A 7136-nucleotide genomic window follows, 5' to 3' on the forward strand; every position below is an offset into this window, starting at 1 on the left:
TTGAGTATGAATATTTGATTTTATATTCATATTTTTAATGAGTTTGTTTTATGCATATAATTAAATTAAGTGGATAATATTATGATTTAAATTATGCAATTTGTTTCGTGAGAATTTATTTTGTAAATGTCAACATATCATATGGTTCTGATATGATTAGAATTTACAATTTTAAGGCTAGTTCTCGTAAAGTTTACTATATGCATTGAGTCCTTTTGTATTGGGCATACAAGTTAAAACTTTTCAATTGTGAAAAGTATACAGTTATTATAGATTATTGTTATTTTTCAAATTTTATAATCCTTCAAGTTTTGGATTTATGTCATTATTTGAATAATAATAATATTTTTATAGCTCTTTTAAATTGCTATTATGGTGTACAATTTATTTATGAGCTTATTGAATTTCATGCATAATTGTTCACTAGCATAACATTATGTTTTCTAGTTATGTGATTTTATATATGCCTATAGAATTGCATATGTTAGGAATTAAAAATTCCTTGTTAAGTTGAACTTTATGTGTGGACTTATATACGGTAGTGCATTATGTTTAAGCATCTTAAGACCGTTTAAGGTGTTCACTTGAGATTAAAAGTCTTTCCATAAGGTGAACTATTAAGATTTAAAAGATTATCCGTAAATTATGCCTTTTGTGTGAGAAAACATGACCAGGGATGATACTTGGAATTGTTTATCACATTGTTGCATAATTGTTTTTAGGCTTTACAGTTGATGCCTAAAATATCAAGATAATCATCTAGTGATCATATAATTTTGATTAATTAAAGAGTAGCCACAGTATTTAATTGAAATTTTGTATGATCGCATATAGTCATAGATGTATTGGTTGTAATTAATTATATGATATAATGAAATTTAGCCCACAGGCAATTTTGTTATGTTCATATGATTAATTAGGGTAAAAACACCAAACTATATATGATCGTAATTTAGCCCACAGGCAATTATGTATCAGAATATAGTTTTGGTGAGTTTTTATCATTATAGATAGGAAAGTCAATTTATTTATTATATGGTTATGAAATAAATTGAGAATTGACATCTTCTATCGTAAAGTTTTGATATATGTACGTATTCAAAGAATATTATTTTTGAGGTATTAGTTTGGTTTCTTTTGTGTGTATTTTTTATGCATTAAAAGGAAATTAGATTAATAGCTTGGCACATTAATATTCTTTAATATACATATGTCAAGTGGTCAATACAATTTCATAACTGAAATTTTTGATCACTTTGTGACTAATTACATATACTATAATAAATTCCTATCGGTAGATTTTATCATAGCTTATGTAAATAGTCAGGATAAAAGATCAAATCATTTTTCTTAATTTACCCACAGGGATTGAGAAAAGGAACATGATTTGATAGTTTTATCATAAGCTTGTAGATGGATCTAATTGAATAAAACTTTAGCCCAATAAGCTTGTAGATGGATCTAATTGAATAAAACTTTAGCCCACAAAGCTTGTAGATGGATCTAATTGAATAAAACTTTAGCCCACAGGCAAGTTTTATGGATCTAATTGAATAAAACTTTAGCCCACAGGCAAGTTTTATGTCACTAGATTCTTCTATCATTTTGATAATAATTTTATCATAAAATTTAGTTGAGTCTAATTGAATAAAACTTTAGCTATCATAAAATTTAGTTGAGTCTAATTGAATAAAACTTTAGCTCACAGGCAAGTTTTATGTCACTAGAATCTTCTATTTGATTGTCAATCTCAGTTGAGTCTAATTGAATAAATCTTTAGCCTACAGGCAAGTTTTATGTCACTAGATTCTTCTGGTTAAATTGATGATCAAGATAAAATTTTATCATACCATTCTTTTTAGAATTTATAACTTAAGGTCGGTTATAATTCTATAAGGCATGTGTTGCATTGGCAACACATGTATTTTGTTAATCTTCAAAACTTAGTAACTTGAAATTGTTACTGTATGTGGCTTACTTGGTTTTTCAGCCCAACCACAATAGATCTTTTCTGTATGAATTTTAGATATGATATACTTTTGGATCCTTATATTGGAAGTGTACATATCTAGCCAAATTTCAACTAGAGCAATTTAATTTGTTCAAATAGTTGAAAATTGTGTGTGTTACATGTACATATTTGGTATGTCCAACTATGGTGGGGAATTTTATTCTTTGTTAAAGTTAGTTGGACATGAGGATCGTTAGTATGTATGTATATCATTTATATAATGCTTAAGAATGACTTGATCAGTGGGAGTAATGGTTTGACTAGTGGGAGTGGTCATTTGATCATTAAGATATCCCATTTCAAGATTGTTCCACTTCAAGGATAAGACACCTTGCCTTGTTAATTATAAATAAGTTCAAATTGTTTGAACTACAAGTTGTGCAACATATTTATGAAAATGTTGTAACAACACTAATAGTTTTTATTTTAACAATGGCATGAAGTTTATGGTGAACTATCATGAGTTGAATTCTTTAGCATTTATTGGAGTTTTTCGTCTCATCAAATTGATCCTGGGTCATTAAGATTTGAAAAGGCTCATAAATTCAATGTTGAGAGGCATAAAGCAAGCAAAGGCTCATGAGATTGATTTATATTGAGGATTTTTTGATACAACATTTGTGTTGTTTCATAAAGTTACATAAATAAATCCTCGTTATTGCTCTATGGCATAAAAGTTGGGTTTTCCTTTTTTATTTTGGAGATTATTTATAAGGTGTATGTTTAAAGTTCCATTGTGGGCTTAGACTTATTATTTTGTCATTTAAAGCCATTGGAATATGGACTACTCAAATACTGTCTTTGGCTAAGATTAATGAAAATGGAGTGGCCGACGTGTCAACTCCGAAAACTTAGCCATCATAGATAGTATTAAAGATAAAGAGTTGGCCGTGTTAAATATTAGCATTTTGCTAATAGTTTCGAATCCTTACTTAAGGCATGCTTATAAGAATTTTAAGGATTATACAGGATACATGGAACTAATTATGTGACTATATTGTACGTACATACATTTTGTCACTTCTATGTAATATGGATGGTTTCTCATATGGTTATGCGCATATTTATTTGAGAAACATCCTCAAGATTGGACCAAGAATAAACGTAGGGTTTATTCATAAAGGACTTGAGTTTGAAATCAAAATGCATGTGATGCATAGTTGGTATTACTCACACTTTAATTTAAGAGGACATACCACTATGATTCATGTTTTTTGTTTTTTAAATGAAGGTTGTGCCAATGCTTGCACCAAATGGAAAATTGTAACATTTTCCATTAATATTGTACAAATCAGGCGGTGTAAGTTTGTAAGGCCAAATTTAGCCATTGTGGCAGTAGTTGGTTTTTGATAACTGATTACAAATCAAGAATAAACATAAGGTTTATTCATTAAGTTTTATACCATGTAAGGTACTTAGAGAACAAATTACATTTCAATCATAAGTGGATACTACTCACTTTAAGAGGAACTATCTCTATGGTACGTGTTTCTTTTGTTTCTTTGAGTTTGCACCAAGTGGGAGAATGTAACATTTTCCATTAAGTGTAACTATTAAGTGGTGCAAATCAATAGGCCATTTATAGCCATTATGTTGTGGTATTAAACAGAAGTAACGGTTTCCGTTACTTAGCCTATAATGATGGCACGTAGGCTATTTAAGCAATGGTCCTCCCACTGCTCCTGGTACAGCGACACAGACTACACCATCTAGTTGCCCAGGAGACAAGTGGTAGACAAAAATACTCTAATATTCCTCACAATCCTTCAAGTAATGCTACGGATATGACAACTATGGCTGGAGGTACATGATCCTATTCGCTTCCGCAATAAGTTTAGATTATTACAACTTCTATGGTTGTATATTTGATCTAACAGTATGAATTTGCATCTGGGCAAGTGGTGAATTTCCAAAAGTCAAATACAACTTTTAGTTAGAATACAACTTTTGAGATGAGGGAAGAGGTTAAGCGTATTCTTGGTGTGGTTCAGTCTGCCAACTTTGATAGGTATCTTGGGTTACCGTCATATATTGGTCATAATCGGACAAAGATTTTTACATTTGTACATAACAAGGTTAACACCCATGTGGGTAAGGATGGCAATTCAACCCGCCCCACTCGGGGATTTTTTTCGGGGAACGGGGGCGGGGATGGGGAGACTTTCCCAATCCCCGCCGGGGACGGGGACGGGGACGGCATTCCCCGCCCCGACCCCGACCCCGAACCCCGTTCCCGATTCCCCGCTATATATACACTGTACAATAATAAACCCTAGTCTCTGTACAATAGAAAACCCTCCGCTTCCTCAAGCCTCAGCCCTCATTCCCTCAAGTCTGTCTGCTTCCTCAACCCTGCGCCTCTGCCTCGCCGTCGCGATCTTGCCACCCCAGAGTTCCAGACTCCCAAGCTCTGCCTCGCCGTCGCCGAGGCACCATCATGTCGTCGCCATCCAGGCTCGCCGAGTCGCCGTCGCGTCTCTTCTCTGTGTCGTCGCCATCCAAGCTCGCCGAGTCACCGTAGTGTCTCTAAGAGGTGTAACTGAAGAAATTTTAGGTATGCAGACTGCACAGTTTGTTTTTCCTGTAGATCACTTCATTTGTATGTCTCTGTTTGCATGATATAGTTACTTTAGCCAATAATAATGTCTATGCTTTTGAAATATGAACATAGAATAAACTACCGTGAAATTTTCTGTTATGAAGGCTGGATCTGGACATGAACAAAAATAAAAGTACTGAGATTTGGGTGGAAGGTGTTTTTTTTTCCTGTTATGTTAATTGTGCCATTGCCAGTAATGAATTTGAAGGAATGGTTATGGAATATTGGTTCATCTTATTAGCATATCACATCTTCAATATTCTAACACTACTCCCTCATGTTTACAGGCAGCTGCAATTGTAAATGAACAGTGGATTCAAATACAGCAACTAGAGCAGGGGTATGTTCTTGTGTTGCACTTTTGTTTCATATTTATCAATTAGAAGCTAAACTAACATTGCAGAAGGTCCCTTCAAAGCATATTCATCTCTATGTCAAGAAATTAGGCTTACTTTTTTATGAGCTTAAATTTTATTTTAGATTTTCAATTGAACATTTTTGGAAGAGGTTTCCAAGTTGAACATTTAGAAGCAAAGTTAGCCCAGGGATGCATTTAATGTTTCACCATTTTCTATTGCAGTTGCAAGGCTTTCTGAAGCAGGCTGTGAAACAGTATGATTTTCCGACAGTGCTTGCTAATGATGAATTAGTATTCTTGGTGGTTATTTAATATGTATCCCACTTCTTTGTGTTTTTATGCAAGTGAATCTGTGATTGCTCTTATTAAGTTCAAATTTGCAGGCCAGTTTGCTTGAGGTGAGTGTGTTTTTTGTATTTGATGTCTGTACTCTATAGTTTATAGTTCTTTATACCTTAAAAGTTGAACTAATATAAATCATTATAATTTTTTTTTCTCATAAATCATTATAATTTTACTATTCAATTTCTTACTATTTTTTCAGGTTTTTAATGAAGAATTGAAGACTTGACTACTTTGAGAAGTTGTTAATGAAGAGTTAAACTTTGGATATTTGGGACTTTTTGAATTTTGAACAAGCTCTATTTATCTATTTATGTATTTTGGATAAACATTTGAAGTTTTGAACAATTAACAATATATTTAAATTATTTAAATTTTCATTCAAAAAATAACGGGGAGCGGGATTCCCCGTCCCCGAAAAATCCCCGCGTGGACGGGGATGGGGGATAATTCCCCATCCCCGTCGGGGAACGGGGCGGGGACGGGGAATGAATATACAATTCGGGGACGGGGACGGGGACCCCATTCCCCGCCCCCGCCCTGCCCCGTTGCCATCCCTACATATGGGTGGTTGGCATAAAAAATTACTTTCAAAGGCTGGTAAAGAGATATTTAGGGATGTCAATCGGGCCCGAACCCGATGGGCTAGCCCGAAAAAACCCGAAACCGACAGGGCTATAGCCCGATCAAAAAAATTAGCCCTAAACCGATAAGTCCGATAGCGCGATAGGGTTAGCCTGAAATTAAATGGGCTAGCCCGATAGCCCGAACAATTAAAAACTATTCTTTATTATAGAAGTGATGTGAATCATAACATACTTGAAATTTATAGGTGAGTTCATCTTTAGTATTTTTTTTATCACTAGGTACATTTTTAAATAAAATTTTAATAAATATATATTATATATAATTAATAAATAAATAAATAAATAAATATATATATATATATATATATATATATATATATATATGTATGTATTTGTTTATTTATTTATAATATATATTTATATATTTATATTTATATATTTATTAAAATTTTATTTCAAAATGTACCTAGAGATGAAAAAAATACTAAAGATGAATTCACATATAAATTGTTAATTTGTTATGNTCAAAGGCTGGTAAAGAGATATTTAGGGATGTCAATCGGGCCCGAACCCGATGGGCTAGCCCGAAAAAACCCGAAACCGACAGGGCTATAGCCCGATCAAAAAAATTAGCCCTAAACCGATAAGTCCGATAGCGCGATAGGGTTAGCCTGAAATTAAATGGGCTAGCCCGATAGCCCGAACAATTAAAAACTATTCTTTATTATAGAAGTGATGTGAATCATAACATACTTGAAATTTATAGGTGAGTTCATCTTTAGTATTTTTTTTATCACTAGGTACATTTTTAAATAAAATTTTAATAAATATATATTATATATAATTAATAAATAAATAAATAAATAAATATATATATATATATATATATATATATATATATATATGTATGTATTTGTTTATTTATTTATAATATATATTTATATATTTATATTTATATATTTATTAAAATTTTATTTCAAAATGTACCTAGAGATGAAAAAAATACTAAAGATGAATTCACATATAAATTGTTAATTTGTTATGTTGGTATTTAATATTTAGATATTAGATTTTGGATTTGCGTTATGTGATGGTTCATGCATAGTTATTACGATGCCTCGTTAAGTCGCGACACCCCTTAACTGTCTTGTTGCCTAAGAAATGTTAAAATTTGGGGGCTTAAACCGACCGAACACCGAACCGAATTAATTTTGTACCAAAACCGAATCGTTGCTATTG

The 7136-nt window shown here is 32.4% G+C and overlaps 1 long non-coding RNA gene across 1 annotated transcript; it reads left to right on the forward strand.

Moving 5' to 3' along the window:
• The first annotated feature begins 4285 nt into the window (after positions 1-4285).
• LOC115998604 lies at positions 4286-5678 on the forward strand. Its single transcript, XR_004093925.1, has 4 exons — positions 4286-4565; positions 4898-4950; positions 5191-5366; positions 5513-5678. It is a non-coding gene; the product is annotated as an uncharacterized LOC115998604 (long non-coding RNA).
• Positions 5679-7136: the final 1458 nt, after the last annotated feature.

This window comes from Ipomoea triloba, chromosome 1 (assembly GCF_003576645.1).
Source record: "Ipomoea triloba cultivar NCNSP0323 chromosome 1, ASM357664v1".
Taxonomy (NCBI): domain Eukaryota; kingdom Viridiplantae; phylum Streptophyta; class Magnoliopsida; order Solanales; family Convolvulaceae; genus Ipomoea; species Ipomoea triloba.